Genomic DNA, 18,586 nt, shown 5'->3' with positions numbered 1-18,586 from the left:
ACTTTGCAACTTTGGAGAAATGCCCAAATGTCAAATAATTGCTGCAAAATATATCTCATCATGCTATGAACTGAGGACAACCAGTGGAAAATTAGACTAATAAATAATTATACTAATTTTCAAATTATTAATAATAATATTATATATATTATATTATATATTATTATTATTATTATTTTGATTGTTTGACATTTCAGTAATTGTTGTGTTTTTAATTTTTTTTGCCTATTGATATACACACCCACATATACGGTTTTATCTATTTATTTTATTTTTTTAATATTATTATTATTATTATAACACACAATACTGTAATTTACTTCGTTTTTTTATTACCTTATTTATATTATTTATTAATACCTTATTTGTATATCTGTGTGTCTCTGAAGTAAATCACAAACAACAGAAATTATTATCCTCCTGGTCAGATTCTCAGAGAGAAAGTAGCATTTAGCATTACTACACAACACTTCAGACACGTTTGTTTCAGAGCACAGCAGACTAAATACTTCATTAGATCCTCCCTCAGGTGGCAGAACCATATTAACTGGATATTCTGAAGACAGTATGTTGTATTTGTTGCATAGGGCAGACTGGGGGCAATTGTAACAAGGGGCAATTGTAACATCTCAAATTGCACCAATTAGAAACAAGACAGAATCATGAAACTTATCATGCACGCTCTCTGTGACCGTCCCTGTCTGCCTGCCGAAGGACAAGCCGATGATACATTCTTGACAATGTTTTTCAGAGACAAAGAGTCATTTTTGAGCTACGAAATTAATTTTTTTCATCTACAGTAATTTTCTCATACTGTCATAACCATTACTGTCTATGAATTTAAATCTGTCTTTTTTTGATCATCATTCTGTTGTCTAACAGTTGGTAGCATCTTTCTAATAATGTTCAGTTTAAACATTTATGTATATGAATGATCTATAACCTACTTTACTATGTATAATGTGTTATCAATAATACTTAGTGGCATAGTCCAGAGATTCAAGTTTTTGCCTCTCAATTTGGGGATCCATTGGGATGTTACCTCCGATGATGTTTTGAGGGGCAACTATGCTATGACATTTGTGATGTGTCCTTGTACCAATTAATAAAAAGGGAGAAGTTTCAAGCAGTAATATCATTGGGTCTTAAATTGTTTTACTTATATCTATATTCTTGGTAGTTTATTTTGATCCTTGGTATCTATATGAAGGACTTATGTGTGTTGTTACAATCGCCCCGACATGCTGTTACAATCACCCCTGCACGTGGGGGCAGATGTAACATTTTACATCTAGCGTTTGAATCAATATTGTGACTTAAACATTGCTTGTAAAAACATTTGATGACTGTTAACAAGTAAAACACAGGTACAAGTTACCTCTATAAAAATTATATCCAATTAGTTCATGAAGTTTTTGAGTTAACCAAGAAACAAAAAATTTGCCCCGGTCTCCCCCATGACTGATTTTTCTCTCTGAGATGTGCAATGGATCTGGTTTCCCTTTACACCCTTTGCATCCAACTGATGAGGACCCTTTGTGAGTCTTCACTTCAGCACACATCATTCCCACGCTGTCCATTATGTCAAAACATCTGCCAATACTGTGACCTGGAAGTAGTTAGTCTAGAGAAAAAAGGTATATTTGAGTTGTACTACTCCTTACAATAATACTAGACACCACTACACCACACAGACTGCACCACAACATTAACAAAAAAATAAAAATAAAAACATGCACAAACTTTATCTTATACCAGATCTCAAACAAAACTGAAGCGTTGTTTACCCTGAGTATTAAAGCCTGAGGCAACACAAATAGATAAATATTGTATTTGTCTCAAAGTCAGAGAACAGAGAGCTCACATTGTAGCTCTGTAACGGTCCCTGTAATAATCAGCCGATCTGTTTATGAGCCTTTGTTGTTGACTGTTCACAGTCTGTCCTGATAATAGGAAGCATTTGTACACTAACAGTAACACGCTCACTGTTCAGCTTCTCACGACAATGAGGTTTGGTCCAGTCAGCAGGACGATCTGCGGTGATGAGGCCTGTTTCTACGGTATCAGTAAAGTAGCCTACATGCAGTCTGCTCTGAGAGGGTGTATGCGGTAAGAACTGAAGAAGTCCTTTGGATAAGGGACGAAACGTCTTCCAGTAGCTTCAACCAAGTCCAGTTGCCCTTCATTTTAACCTTCGTTGGATATGTATGCGTTAAGTTTCGGTTTATTCGCCACCTCCTCTTTATTGTTCATCTCTCCGTCTTTGCTTCTTTTCTAAAGCGGCCGACCAATAATTTCAGTGCGTCCAGAGCCGCACTTAATTCTAATTCTAATCTCTGAAGTAAAAGTTAAACTCACCTCCTTCTGCAGGAGATAACATCCAGAGAAAAATCCAGACGGCACAGCCGACCATCACCTCCATCATACTTTGGATCCATCGGTTTCTTTCACAGTAAAACAGGAACTGGATCCCACATCCCGTCCCTGCCTGCTGTAACAAAGACCCTCTTCAGGAAGCACGCAGACAAAAAGTGTTTGAGTCTAAACCAGCTGAAAATGCTGAAACTAAGTGAAATAAAATGACTTCAACATGCAGGATTATTAGCTACACATGAAGCGTAGAGAAGGAGACAAAACAGACTGATACATCATTAAAAGAGGGAAATAAAAACAAAGCATTAACTGAGATGATGCCAAGTACATTTAAAGTACTGCACTTTGTGGTAGGCTACTTTACTTTACTTGATCTTTTCTTTTCATGCCACTTGCTTCTACATCTCGGAGAGAAATATTACTCTATAATTTACTTCACTACATTAATGCTTTACAAATTAACCTTTTTACAAACACATTAAGAGTTTATAAAATATGATGTTTTGTGATAAATTAAACTTCCCCACAGTTTATACAAGTACAGCTGAAATGATCAGTCATTTAAATTAATTTAGTGGATTGGCGGACTACATTTACTGGCCCTTTGTTCCCTTGTCAGTTTGTCGCCGTGTTTCTGTTTCACCTTGTGGTTTATTGCTTTTGAGTTTGACCCTTCAACCTGTCTGTAAGCTGTTCTGTAAGACGTCCTGCTGCTTCATCAGTACACTTTGATCCTCGGGTGACACATTTAACTTATTTTTCATGTAAAAACATTTGATGCTTCTCACATGTGAAGTTCTGAATGATTGAAATAACTGCATGTTTGTTAATGATGTTGAAGTTTGGACACAACAAGAATCATGAAGGAGTCACTTTGGACTCTGGGTGACTGTGACGGCTGAACTTTTACTAATCAATTGATCAATGGAGGAAATAATCAGCAGATTGATCCAGAATCAAAAACAATCATTTGCTGCAGTCTGATACAAAATCATTCAGAATGAGCTCCAGCTCAACAACTACAGCAGTAACATCCTGCTTTACATTAATGATGAGGAATAATGATCTGATGAAAGAATCCAACAGACACAGAGAGATTTTTTTTTGCTTCAGTCTGAATTTGTGTTGCAACATCATAAAAACATGATGTTCCAGTGAAGATTTAGTGATGAAGAAAATCAGCATTTCAAAATGTGAATATATTTCACATTAACATTAAAGTCGGAACAAATGTTACAAACTTCATTGTTTGTAAATCAACAAACTGTTGTTGGGTATTTCTAATGTAGAGATTTATATTTTGGTTTAAGATAAAATCACAGTTTCTAATAAGCTTGAACCAAAACATCTATAAACTCACTTTTTATCATGAAGTTAAAGGAAAAGTGGATATAAATTATACTGATACAGATGAAGATAAACAATACAAATGTAAAGCAGCAAATATTCATTGTTACTTGTATAAATTGCTGAGTAATTTAATTTAACAAAACATCAGATGTTATAAGTTGTAAGTAGCTTTTGGATTCTTCAGAGCCGTGCCTCAGTCTGAGGTGCAGCTTTAATATTTCAGTGTCTGTTCAGTCAGTTACTCATATTGATGCTTAACCACCTTATTTACTATATTTTGCTTTACTTTTACTTGTTCAGTGGCAATAAAAATGAATATTATTTCATTTAATTGAATGGATTAATGTTCTTGAGTACTTCTTCCACCACTAGAATGAAAGAGCACTGATGATGTTGCAGCTCCCTCTGCAGGACAGAAACTGAAAACACAGATCATCTATTTCACTGGGTCTGGCCATTAAAACTGATTCTGAAAACATGAGTCAAAGCTCACAGATGAAATATCAAAAGTCACATAAAGTCTGAAGAAAATGATCATTTTACAAACATCTCAACAAACACACAGCCTTACATTGTATTTGTATTGAGCCTGAAACAATCGGTCAGATTATTTATTTAAGAATCAGAATTTAAGTTGCTCTCACTGTCACAAACATTTTACAGACCTCCAGCTGAACAAAGATCATAAACAAAAATAAACAGAACAATTATGAATACAAATGGTTGAAACATAGATGCGTACAAAACATACAGTATATAAAAAGCATTTATGGTGGACATTTATCAGACTTCACACAGCTCCCCCTGGGACACTTAAGAGTTTCATACCAGTCATTTCACACATGCTGGAGAACTCCCCAACATAAATAAATTAGTCCCTCTTTTAGGCATGTGAGCTCATCACAAGCAGTCTAGTGCTCAATGTTATGAGCAGCTGAATTCAGAATAAAGGTCAAGATCATCAATTTAGAGGTCTTAGTGTTTGGACTCAGTTTGTCTTCACTCTAGCAGCTACTTTTAGTCTTTTTTAGTCTTGTCCAACTCACATGGATTTCTACATGGAGGATTTGCTTCAGAGCAGCACAGTGTGACGTGATTTCACTGCAGCAGTGTGTTGGTGCTTCTTCTTTAACTGTCGTACTAAAACCAACAGGAGGCCGTTGATGTGTGACGGGATCTTGGAGTCGCTACGCTGCATGACAGTTAAGTTATTGAATATTTCTGTATGCCTTTACTGCTTTGCACTTTGTAGACGTTCCCTGCACACTCCTGTCACAGCTGGCTGCACACAGAGACTAATGTTATTTGTGCAGCACAGAGGATGTGTCGTTTTGATGGAAATTAGCTTGTAGCTCGTTGTTGACTTCACCACTGTAGGAAACAGGTGTTGTTTGTGTTTTAATGTTTCGACTTACAGGCAGAAACTTAAATCTGCCACATCTGTGGTAAAGACTGTGAGGAGATGGACCTCTGTGAAGGTTTTGCTCACTTTAGTTTAAAGCAGCCAAATGTTAGAGCAGCACAGTTTCCTTGATTTCACTGCAGCACTGGGTTGCTGGGCAGAAAAAGAAACAGAAATTCATGCAGCAAAAATAAAGCCTTCATTTGATTTGGTTAAATTTCTGTTTATCTTCAGATCACTGAACCAGAACTGATGTTTTTTAATTAGTTGTACATGAAGTCTGCTTGTGTCTTATTTAGGTCAACATTTTAGCTGAGACAGCAGATCTTTATAACTTAAAGGTTTCTTTTAGTAATTTTTGATTAATGAGATGAATTACAGCTTGTCATGCAGTGCAAAATTATTTATAGGTGCTGGTCATATAATTAGAATATCATCAAAAAGTTGATTTATTTCAGTAATTCCATTCAAAAAGTGAAACTTGGAAATTGTATTCATTCATTACACACAGACTGACATATTTCAAATGTTTATTTCATTTAATTGTGATGATTAAAACTGACAACTAATGAAAACCCCAAATTCAGTATCTCAGAAAATTAGAATATTACTTAAGACCAATAAAAAAAAGGATTTTTAGAAATGTTGGCCAATTGAAAAGTATGAACATGAAAAGTATGAGCATGTACAGCACTCAATACTTAGTTGGGGCTCCTTTTGAATTACTGCAGCAATGCGGCGTGGCATGGAGTCGATCAGTCTGTGGCACTGCTCAGGTGTTATGAGAGCCCAGGTTGCTCTGATAGTGGCCTTCAGCTCTTCTGCATTGTTGGGTCTGGCGTATCGCATCTTCCTCTTCACAATACCCCATAGATTTTCTACAGGGTTAAGGTCAGGCCAGTTTGCCGGCCAATTAAGAACAGGGATACCGTGGTCCTTAAACCAGGTACTGGTAGCTTTGACACTGTGTGCAGGTGCCAAGTCCTGTTGGAAAAGGAAATCTGCATCACCATAAAGTTGGTCAGCAGCAGGAAGCATGAAGTGCTCTAAAACTTCCTGGTAGACGGCTGCGTTGACCTTGGACCTCAGAAAACACAGTGGACCAACACCAGCAGATGACATGGCACCCAAACCATCACTGACTGTGGAAACTTTACACTGGACTTCAAGCAACGTGGATTCTGTGCCTCTCCTCTCTTCCTCCAGACTCTGGGACCTTGATTTCCAAAGGAAATGCAAAATTTACTTTCATCAGAGAACATAACTTTGGACCACTCAGCAGCAGTCCAGTCCTTTTTGTCTTTAGCCCAGGCGAGACGCTTCTGATGCTGTCTTGTTCAAGAGTGGCTTGACACAAGGAATGCGACAGCTGAAACCCATGTCTTGCATACGTCTGTGCGTGGTGGTTCTTGAAGCACTGACTCCAGCTGCAGTCCACTCTTTGTGAATCTCCCCCACATTTTTGAATGGCTATTGTTTCACAATCCTCTCCAGGGTGCAGTTATCCATATTGCTTGTACACTTTTTTCTACCACATCTTTTCCAGGTGTCTTCAATGTTGAACCTTTTCACAATATTCCAATTTTCTGAGATACTGATTTTGGGGTTTTCATTAGTTGTCGGTTATAATCATCAAAATTAAAAGGAATGAACTCTTGAAATATATCAGTCTGTGTGGATTGAATGTATACATTATACAAGTTTCACTTTTTGAATGGAATTACTGAAATAAATAAACTTTTTGATGATATTCTAATTATATGACCAGCACCTGTAAATGTCAACTGATTGTGAAAGAACTTTTCCGTATTCAGTATATATACTTACTATAAGGTTTCACAGTACCTTGTCTAGTCTTCTTCCTCTCTTTGTCCAACACACATCATCATCATCATCTGTTCAAAAATCAAGACTTGGGCCAGATAAGAAAGTTAAGAACATTAAGAACATTTTTATTATTAACAGAAATAGACACCAATTAGAGTACAAAAGTTAAAATGATACTATTAATAATAATAATGTAGGCTATAATGCTCTAAAATTTACAAAACACATCATCATCATCAGTACAAACATACACAATAAATTATTATCAGGTGAAGGCAGAATGTGTTTTTTACCTTTTTATTTTTGTAGTACAGCACAACAAGTCCTGCTGCTAGAACTACAAACAAAATGGCTCCAACCACCAAACCTACATTAAGACGTGTGACACCAGTTTGACTCCCTGAAACAGAAAAAGATTCAGTTTATTGAACTTTCCACTAACCAAACTTCCACAAGTGGACTGACTGATAATTCCTGTAGCATCAACATGTGAGGTTGCAGTCTGTTAATAATGCTAATATGTTCATATTATCACCTTCAGTGTCTGTTTGACAGGCCTCATAAACAACAAACTGTGATGCACTGTGTGACACCTTTCTATCAGAACCAGCATCAAGTTTTTCAGCAGTTTGACCTACAGTAGTTCATCTGCATATACCCTGGTGGAAACTCTGCCCAAATATTAAACCTCAGATTTTATGCTGATAGTTTAAATGACCGAAACAGTTTTTACTCATTCAGACTTGATGTCACCTTTTATCCTCAGCAGGGTGTTGGTTATGTTTGTCTCCTCGTCATCGCTGAGTTCACAGGTGTATATCCCCTCCTGTTTCAAAGACAAGTCTTGTAGTGTGAGGCTGCCTGACTCAGACACACCCTTCACCTGCTGCCTCCACTCCTCTGAGACTGTGTAGGGGACGCTGGTCCTGGTCCGGTTCAGGATGATCTGACTGTGGTTGAATCTCCAGACGAGGCTGAAGTTCAGAAGGGAAGTGTTTGAGGCAGAGCAGGGGATTGTTGTGTCAGAGCTGGAACCATCGAGAGAAGCTGGAATAATACAACACAAAACAAAAGATAAATAAACAAATCCAAACACTTGTGAATCAAATCTTTTCTTATAGTAGTTTGTTGTTGTGTAGTTGCAGGAATCTTTCATATCAGTGCAGTTACCAACCTGGTTTATTGGTTTAGTTGACAGATTAGACGTAATACTCACTCAGTTCCCTCAAAGTGGTTCTCCTCCTGTTCCTGCGAGTGCTGACGGTGCAGCTGTAGACCAGATCAGTAACCCTGTCTGAAAGTATCAGAGAGCTGTAGATGTTGTAGAGCAGCTGTTCAGTCTGCTGGACTCTGGTTGGGTTCTTCAAGGCCACGTTGGACGGAGGTCTGGTGGACCAGGTGAGTTCAGGCTCAGGGTAGATCCCCTCTGAGCTGCAGGTGATCCTGTTTTCTTCCTGCTCCATGTGGACTTTATGGACCGGAGCTGCAAAAACAGAGATCTTGATGCTGTGTGTACAAATGAATTCACTAAAAGTTAATTAGTTAGAGGACCCAGTTTAACAAATGAGAAAAACACATTATACCAGGTCCATTATTCATTGAGGAAAATTATCCAATATTGCAAATCTGAGAGTGGCAAAAGCACGTGAACCTTTTGCTTTCAGGATCTCAGAAAAAGAGTTGTTGGTGGTCTTCAGGCTGGAAAAAGAAACTGAAGACCACTGCTGCCATCTGTTGGTTGACCAACAAAGATCACTCCGAGAGCAAAGTGTGGAACCTTAATTGTCAATGAGGTCACAAAGGAGCCCAGGGTTATTTCTGAGCAACCACAAGTTGATGGTTTTGTGTATCTACTGTGTGTTTCTCGTACCGTCCACTTGTAGGTTGATAAATGATTCCTTGTTGCCTCTGATGATGCTGGTGTAGCACTTGTATCTGCACTGATCCTGAACCTGGACCCCAGTCAGCTGGAGCGAGGCGTTTCCTCCAGAGATCTGGTCCTTGAACAGTGATGTCCTGCCTCTGAAGCTCTGTCCCTGGTGTCCCAGCTGGTCTCGGTTGTTGTAGTAGGAGTGGACAGGAATGTCTCCAGCTGTCACCAGAGTCCAGTGGATGACTGCATCAGTGCCGCCCTGGAAGCTGCACGGTAAGATGCAGCTCTCCATAAAAACACAGGACACCTCAGCATCTGCAACACATCAGGTACAAACAACACTTTTATCTTTAGGTAGGTTTATTGTCACAATATAACAAGTCATAGAGTGAAATTGAGTTTTGTAACTCCCGTCTGCTACATAGCAGATAATATACATTAATAAAGAATCAATTGTGAAAAATGGTAAACAGAAATAAACTATCATCAGTGGAGCAGAGCTGAGAATGAATTAGAGTTAAGAGCTTGGGAGAAAAACCTGCTCTGGTCTTGTGGTGTGGCAGCACAATGGACTATAGTGCAGTGAAGCTCTCAGGAACTCTGCATCGCTTTGAAATATTTATTCTCCTGTAGAACAATTTTTCTAAAATCTATTCATCCCTGCTCACCACATTGATTTACTCTTAGTAAGTTTTTGTCACATCAATGATAGATTACTTCTTTCTAATTAATATATAAACATTACCATTTAAAGGTGCAATGTTCAACAGTTTCATCCTCCAAACAAACAGGTGGCAGCATATCACCAGAGTAACCAGAGAGCCTTGTGATTTTTGGGATGCAGAAAACAGGATAAACAAGAGTCCTCTAATATAACAACAGCCAAGAATTCAAATTCCCCGAAATTCAAAATGATCTAAACCAAAGTGTTAAAAGCACCAGTTGTCACAATCACATATTGTTAATAATTAGTTATCACTCTTTAATATGTAAACATGTATTAGGCTACCCACAATGAAACTACGAATTCACGTCCACTTTAACCTTGAGCTTTTTGTGAAATGGATTGTCACTTTGTCTTGAATACAGCCACTGCAGGCAGCACTTGACATGTCTGTACTGTAAAATCCACTTCCCCTTCTTGTCTGGTTGAGTAACTCAGACTTTTCTTCTTTTCTAATTCAGTACAAAGGTTCTGGACGCTCTGACCTTATCGGTGTGTCTGTATCTCTGAGGTAAACGCTTCACTCACCTCCTCCTGCAGGAGATATCATCCAGAGAAAACTCCAGACCACCAGACACACGGCACAGTCGACTTCCATCGTCATCGTCAGGATCTATCTGGGTTTAATTTTGAAACAGGAACTTGTTACATGATGGGTTCTCGATTTTGGGGAAATGAGTAGTCACCACTCATAAAAAAACATTTGAAATCTACACCAGCTGAAAATACTGAAACAAATTATTAGACACGATGAGGTGAAAGACGACAAAACATTAATAAAAGATGAAAACAAAAAAATACCATAATGTATATATTTTTAAATGAATTGAAGTATAAAGACAATTGGATCTCCTCTGACGGTATTTCACTCACTCAGTTTAATATTTTATTAATTCACTTACTACATTATTTTCCTCTTTTTTACATTTGTTTGTCTTATTTTTGAACGTATTACACTTAGAGAGGAAATTGTTTACGGTAACATGTTGGAACATTCAAGGTCTGAGATCAGCTTTTGGTTTAAAAAGCAGAAATTCAAATTTTAATAGAGAGTTAAAAGACTCTGACATCATTGTTTAACAGGAGACATGGTGCAGAAAAGATGTTTACACTGGTCGTCCTCACGGCTACACTGAGATTATTAATCCATCAAAAAATCCCACAATAACCCAAAGCAGAGATTCAGGAGGCCTGATTATATGTCATAAATCAATACTCAACCAGTCCATTACTTTTATTATTATTTTTTTCTGTTCTTGAGAGGGAAATTAACCATTAATAAACCATGGGAAATGTTTTGATCTGTGGGGACTTGAACGCTCGAACAGGTGAAAGAGCTGACAGTATAGACACCCAGAGAGACAAACACTTAGGTACCAGCTTCCCCCTCCCTGAATGTCCTGCTAGAAACACCTTTGACAAGCTTACAAATACGGTATCCAGCTTTTACAGGATACCAGGATATCCACAGCAAAAATCACAATTAGTGTAGTCGTTCACAGTCAACTAATCGTTTATATGACTCAGGAGTAATGACAAGTCTTGTGAGCGATTCGTTCATCTTCGCGCATGCATGAATGGTCTTGGACTCTCATGTTCACCCATCACACTGCAGCTGCATGGGCTCAGTCAGCACAGGAAACAGAAATGATTAGTTTGCGACTCTATATAACTTTGGGTCTCTGGATTTGAGTCGTTCATTTGTCACGTTATAACTGGGCCACTGGGCTGTGGAGCAGAAATGAACGATTCGTTTATCACTCACGTGTCCTCGGAGTCTTTCGTTTATTCCCTAGACTGTGTACATCCATTAGTTTTCACAGCTGTACCTAATAAAGTGGTCAGTCGAATCACAAAAAACAGAGTATAGATGCGTATTAATTACTTTGTCTAACTGATGAACTGACAAATTATTTCAAGTTCAATACAAATACAGTATAAGGCTGTGTGTTTGCTGAGATGTTTGAGGATCATTGAGTGTAAAATTATCGCCACATCTTCAATTTATCTCGACTTTATGACCTTTTACTTTTGACCTTTCGTCTGTGAGGCTTGAGTCATGTTTTCAGAATCAGCTTCTAAGGCCAGGTATGTGTACACTAAACATGCATACAACTCTCGTCTTACATTGTTCTTGATGTAAATACACAGAACAAGCATAAACAAAACAGCACAACAGACTACAGAAGAACACATTCTCGCACACACACACACACACACGCACACACCATAAACATTAGTGTACTGAGGCATAGTGCAGGTGTTATTATGTACATTTTCTACACTACAACTACAATTACTACTACTAGTACTACTGCACTGTACTTTTACAGTCTAATCATGTTATTATATTTTGACTTCATGGAATTATGTTGTTCATCCAGAGACCAATGGCCTGTACTACGAAGGGAGTTCAACCGACTCAGAGTTAACTCAGGGTTGACAAACTGACGGCCTATGTCTTAAACCTCCTACAATTTGGGCCTACATTTCTTCATACCTTTCTTTATAAATTTACCAGAGACGGAGAGACTGAAATATTCAGGAAGGCTTCTTTAATTGAAGGCTCAGCATGATGACTGACCATCTTCAGAATTGTTTGACCAATGAGCAACAAGGCCAGACTGCACATCAGGGGCGATTCTAGGATCAGATCTTTCATAGATATTGCATAATGAGAATGTATCATGCCTACAATGCCTTGCAAAAGTGTTCACTAATTGGTGGAGAGACTAAGTAGGCCTACTAGAGAGGAGCTGGTGCAGAGCGGGTCAGTAAAGGGTGTCACTTTGTGTTTAAAAGTGGTGGGGACATAAGGGCTCAGATTTAGGGCAATGATAAAACATTTGTGTCATGAGCCATGATGATGCATTATTAAGATAATATATGTGTGCGGGGGGTGTGGGGGCTCTCCCCCTGAAGATTTTGAGCATTCAACTCATAATTTCCTGCTTTCTGGAGACATTTCTGCTCCAATTTAAGGTGGAAATGTTTTTTTATAGGAGGGAAAACAATATTGCATTGCATAATTTCTTATTGTGCAAATCAGCCTTTTCTCAAAGCATTTTCATTTGTTAGTTTACATTTGGTGATATTTTTCAGAAAGTTTTTAACAAATGCTTTCAAAAAGTGAATGGGAAGCCAGTTCCAGCCACGGCTGTTTAATATTTTACTTTTACTCTCAAATTTAAGGATTAAAGTTGTTTGTCAAATGATGTTTTGAATGATTGTACACTTTAGACACATCTTCATTCTGTGTGCTTCAACATGGAACTATATTCTCCTTATTATGATTTCTATGATCCTACAAGCAGCAACATTTCCTTCCTGCTCTAGTTTAGTTTACTTTTGTTATTTTATCCCATTTTATATATTTAATCTCATAAATACATTGATTTCACATTTAATTGTTACTCAAAGGTTCCTCCTATCTCAGTGTTAGTCACTTGAAAATTGTCTTACTGCTGATCGAAGAGAGATCTTTTTTAAATTACAGCATAAAATTGTATCTGTGTTCTCGCTAAGCCAGGAATTTTTTTTTTTTACTGCAACACAGCTTTAGTTTCTTTGCATATTATGATTGTACATAAAATATATGATTAAAAAAAGAAGTCTGACGTTTTGTTGTAGATTAAAGTACCCAACAGTGTATAAAATGAGCTGCACCTCAACCAGCTCTGTGATGTAACTCTCTCACAGAGTACAAACCAGTGCTTTTACTTTTGATGCTGTAAGTAAACGTTTGTTCTTATACTTTTACTTGTAACAGAGTATATTTGCAGAGTAGTACTGCTGGTATATGAGTACTTCTTCCACCACTAGAATGAAAGAGCACTGATGGTGTTGCAGCGCCCTCTGCAGGACAGAAACTGAAAACACAGATCATCTATTTTACTGGGTCTCCTTCTTTTTTATATACAGTATATGGTCTCTTCACAAACAGCATAACTCCATGAAGTCAAATATAAATCACGATTTATTAGTTTGGACAACACAAAAAGTACGGTAGAGTAGTACTAGTAGTAATTGTAGTTGTAGTACAGAAAATGTTCATAAGAACACCTGCACAAAATATTTATTCCAGCACCTTTTTCACCTCATTACACTATTGGTTCTCTGTGTACAAATGTTTTAGTTTATGGTGTGTGTTCTGTTGTTTGTTGAGCTGTTTTGTTTATGCTTCTTCTGTGTATGCACATCGAGAACAATATGAGACCGGAGTCAAATTCCTCGTATGTGAACACATATCTGGCCACTGAAGCTGATTCTGAAAACATGACTCCAGCCTCACAGGTGAAATATCAAAAGTCACATAAAGTCTGAAGAAACTTTTATGTTTAATGATCCTCAAACATCTCAACAAACACAACCGCCTTATACTGTATTTGTATTGACTTACAGTAATTGATCAGCAGCTACACTCAGTGACCACTTTATTAGGTACAACTGTGCAAACTAATACAAAAAATTTAAGTTGCTCTTGATGTTACACACAGAACATTTTACAGACATCCAGCTGAACAGATTGTAAACAAAAATAAACAGAACAGTTATGTTTACAAATGGGGGCCTAACCCGGGCGGGCGGGATTTAACCCGGAAGTGGGTCGGGTTGTCTTGAAATGGGCGGGGCTTTAAACAGTATATCTATGAAGATTCTCAGTCATCCAGGTCATAGTTATCCAACGAAGGTTAAAGTCAAGGGCAACTGGACTTGGTTGAAGATACTGGAAGACGTTTCGTCCCTCATCCAAAGGACTTCTTCAGTTCTGACTGACTGGCAGGGAAACTCAGCTATTTAACCTCAGTGGGGTCGTTATCCCGGGTCATCGATACCGCTGGTTCGTTTGTGTTTCTTGTTGCTGTGACGACAGTCGTTACAGTCGTTAAGACTACCTGTGGCCAAGACTGAACGACCATCGTTGGTATCTTCACCTGAGGCCAATAGGTTACGTTTGTTGAGTTTCCTGGGAAGTGATGAAAGGACAGCATTGTAAGTGGGGGATAAGTGGTGGCGTAGACCCCCTCCCCTGTTCAATGACGGCTTCTCAACCCTGGTGTAGATGCTTCCTTGACACCTCTTTCAAACCATCCATCTTCTCTGTCTAAAATGTGCACCTGGTGGTCCTCAAACGAGTGTCCTCTGTCCTTCAGATGTAAGTAGACTGCAGAGTCTTGACCTGAGGAGTTGGCCCTTCTGTGTTGAGCCATGCGTTTGTGTAGTGGTTGTTTAGTCTCCCCAATATACAGGTCTGTGCATTCCTCACTGCATTGGACCGCATACACTACATTGCTTTTCTTGTGTTTGGGTGTGCGGTCTTTGGGGTGGACCAGCATCTGTCTTAGTGTGTTCTTGGGTTTAAAAAACACAGGGATGTTATGTTTGTTGAAAATCCTCCTGAGTTTCTCTGATACTCCAGACACATATGGAATCACAATGTTGTTGCGTTTGACCTTCTTTTCCTCCCCTGTAGTTTTGTTCTTCTTGGATCTTGTGGCTGTTTTCACAAAGGTCCATTTAGGGTATCCACAGGCTGTAAGTGCCCCCTTCAGGTGGTTCTGTTCCTTCTCTCTGGCTTGGGCGCTTGTTGGTATGTTTTCCGCTCTGTGGTGCAGTGTTCTCATGACCCCTAGCTTGTGCTCCAGTGGGTGGTGGGAATCGAACAGTAGGTATTGGTCTGTGTGTGTGGGTTTTCTGTAAACACCAATCTGCAGGCTCCTGTCCTCTTCAATGTGTACAGCGCAGTCCAGGAAGGCCAAACTGTTGTTGTGAACATCTTCTCGTGTGAAACGGTATGTTATTTTAAGCATACAATTGATATGGGTTGATCAGAAATTGTTATATTTATTGCTGATTAGAAAACTATTTACATGACAGCATTGAGCTTCAGATCAATGGTTTTGATCAGGATGACAAACAAACTATATACAGAAGAAGTTTTGCAACAATGAATACAACACATGCGGTTGCAATTATGAAGTAAACTGTAATGAACAAGAGTTTTCATACTCAACATAACTTTCTTTTTTTAACTTATAATTTTGTTATGATCAGTGTGATGTATTTATTTTTTTTGGTTCTTTTTAATTTTTTTTATTTCCACGCCAGAGGCCTGTACCACGAAGCAGGATTTAAGTTTATCCAGGTAACTTCGGGTTAACCCTGGGTTTTCACCGGGGTAGATCGCCATGGTAATTTATGCTGAAGGCTAATCTGCTCCGGAGCAGATTATGTTCCAGAAAAGAGATTAACTCTGAAAACGCCTCCTACTGACCAATCAGCTCTCTTGGAAAATGACATCACCATCTGTAGGACTGTTTTAGCCAATAGGCTGCTTTATGTTTGCAGCGGTGATGTGAAGAAACTCTTGACTATAACGATATAATCATACAGAGACTGATTAAAAGCCTTAGGCTAATGTTGCCTACAGGTTTTTACAGTACAGCAGGATCAGCCTACTTACTGCCTTTAAATGTGTTTAATATTTTTTTATTTGCTCCCAAATCCGTTTCACACACCCTGATGCAGCCGTTAAAATAAATGGGTTTTATTTTTCTTATGAGGCTGAATATAATGAGCAGTTTGGTAGGGATATTGAAATACTGAATTTTAATATGAACGTCGGCTATCTATTTAGGTTAGTATAGCTTTCTAAGGCCTGCTGTGAGTTTTCAGCAGTCTAAATGTTCAGATTCAGTCTTTCAAACATTATTTGAGCACAGTTTATGGCATGAATGGAGTTTTCGTTTCATTGCTTTATGAAGTTAATTTAGAACAGTGTTTGGAGACTTTTGAGTGTGTTAAATAAATTAATCTAATTTTTGAAGTAGCGACAAGTTTTTTTTAAAGAGAACGTGGAGACGCCGACACACAGCCGAGCTGAATGAATAAGGCTGATATTTTCATACAGCTCATGAGAACACTTCTTATCAACGCATTATTATAATGCTGAAAATGGCACACACACTGAAAACACATTGACAAAGTACACATACACACTGAAAATATTCACACCACACAAACACACGGAGTAGGATACAGGCTACTTGTCTGTGTTTGTATCTAAGTGTGTGCCTGTGAAGTCATTTCAGTGCCTGTTTCATTGTAACAGGAAGTCACTGATGCAGCTAGCTTCATATTGATGGTCAAAATGCATGTAGAATGTGTATAATAAGCTCAGCAGATCATTGCATATTGTAGATCATAAAGTGAAATATTGTAGGTTTCATGTGAATACAGAGATAAAGTTTATAAAATATCTGAAGGTGAGGAGCAAAAATTAAATGTGACATACAATAAATATCCCTCCCTGTAGGTTTAGGGATGCTGAACTAAATATATAAATATAATAAATGAGTAACTGTTCATATAATTGCTTAGATAAACAATCTCTCTGAACAAGGAATACCACTCACACTGAAATCCATGTTTCATCATGTTAGCTATGCTTTTATTTTTAAAGTTAGTACAGAAATCTAAGGCTTCCTGTTACACTACAACAGCTTCCGGGTGCACTAAAAATAATTTTACACGCACACACACTGTATTTCAGTGTATGTGTGTGTAGGGGAGGGGCGCTGTGACCAGCCTATCACACTACAGCTACCCAATGAGGATTTTTATTCAATCCCACCACAGATATTGACTCATATTACACGTATAATACTCGTACTCGGTCTTAGTGTTAAGACTGAGTTTGTCCAAACCCTAGCGGCTACTTTTGATTGTTTTTCCACGTGGATTTCTCCATGGAAGTTTTGCTCACATTAGTTTAAAGAAATCAAACTTCAGAGCAGCACAGCGTGACGTGATTTCACTGCAGCAGTGGGTTGTTGCTTCTTCTCTAAGTGTTGTAGTAAAACAACAGAAGACCCCTAGTGCTTGTGAAGATTAAAAACAGCATTATGTAAAAGCTGTTTTTTCCTCAAACTATTCAATTCAATTTTATTTATATGGCGCCAAATCACAACAGTTTTCTCACAACGCTTTTCATAAAAGAGCAAGTCTAGACCGTACTCTATGATGCTACTTACAGAAACCCAACAATCCCACCAAGAGCAAGCACTAGGCGACAGAGGCAAGGAAAAACTTCCTTTAAGAGGCAGAAACCTCGAGCAGAACCATGGCTCAGGGTGGGCGGCCATCTGCCTCGACCGGTTGGGGTGTGTGAGAGAGAGAGAGAGAGAGAGAGAGGGAGAGGGAGAGGGAGAGAGAGAGAGAGAGAGAGAGAGAGAGAGAGAAGGAGAGAGAGAGAGGGATGTAAGGAGAGAGAGAGGGGAGGGAGGCAGCCTACACAATATCCACACAGAGGTACAGACAGTAAAGGTGATGTTGCTATAGACTAAATGAAAAATGGTACAGATATTTAAAGTAGTGTTAATGATAACAATCGTAGTGTTAATGATTATAATAATAACAATAGGTCTAGTAACAATAGTTGTTGTAGCAGAGGGTGTCGAGCAGGAACACGGGGGCAGCAGGTGACCCGCAACCACAGATCCAGACTCCACAGCTCCAGAGCCAGAAAACCTGCAGGAAGTGATAGGAGGAGAGAGGAGAGGGACGAGAAAGCACAAGACTACCGGAAAGGGGAGAAGTTGTGTTAGTAACATGCAATAATGGGATGAGGTTGCATACAGACTGCATATAAAATGGTTTTAACAACATTTCGACTTACAGGCTGCAGCTACAGACAGATGAACTCTCTGACCCCAGACATCTTACATTGACTAAAACCTTCTGCACATACGTTAAACCTACAGAAAATCCCAAACCTACAGATCTTAGTGATGTTTCTACTTAGTTCATACAAGCTTAGTAAAAACTATCAAAAAGGTGATGGTTCGACTGTATGTTATCGAGGTCCAGGTGGGTTATGGTGTTATATTGCTAGTAGTGAGAAAGATTTGCTCACTTTAGTGCAGCCAAATGCAGCCAAATGTCAGAGCAGCACAGCTTCCTTGATTTCACTGCAGCAGTGGGTTGTTGGACATCTTGTCATGCAGTGCAAAATGATAAAATGATGATAAATGTGAAC

At 38.5% G+C, this 18,586-nt stretch overlaps 1 pseudogene; it reads left to right on the top strand.

Annotated features, from left to right (window-relative positions):
- LOC119896614 overlaps positions 1-18,586 on the top strand; it is an 858,889-nt pseudogene that overhangs the window by 161,518 nt on the left and 678,785 nt on the right.

The sequence above is a fragment of the Micropterus salmoides genome, unplaced genomic scaffold, assembly GCF_014851395.1.
Source record: "Micropterus salmoides isolate LMB-PRFRI ecotype aquatic unplaced genomic scaffold, ASM1485139v1 Ms_hic_scaffold_1, whole genome shotgun sequence".
Classification (NCBI taxonomy): Eukaryota; Metazoa; Chordata; class Actinopteri; order Centrarchiformes; family Centrarchidae; genus Micropterus; species Micropterus salmoides.
Note: the sequence above shows the minus strand (reverse complement) of the source record. Positions and strands in the feature narration are given on the sequence as shown.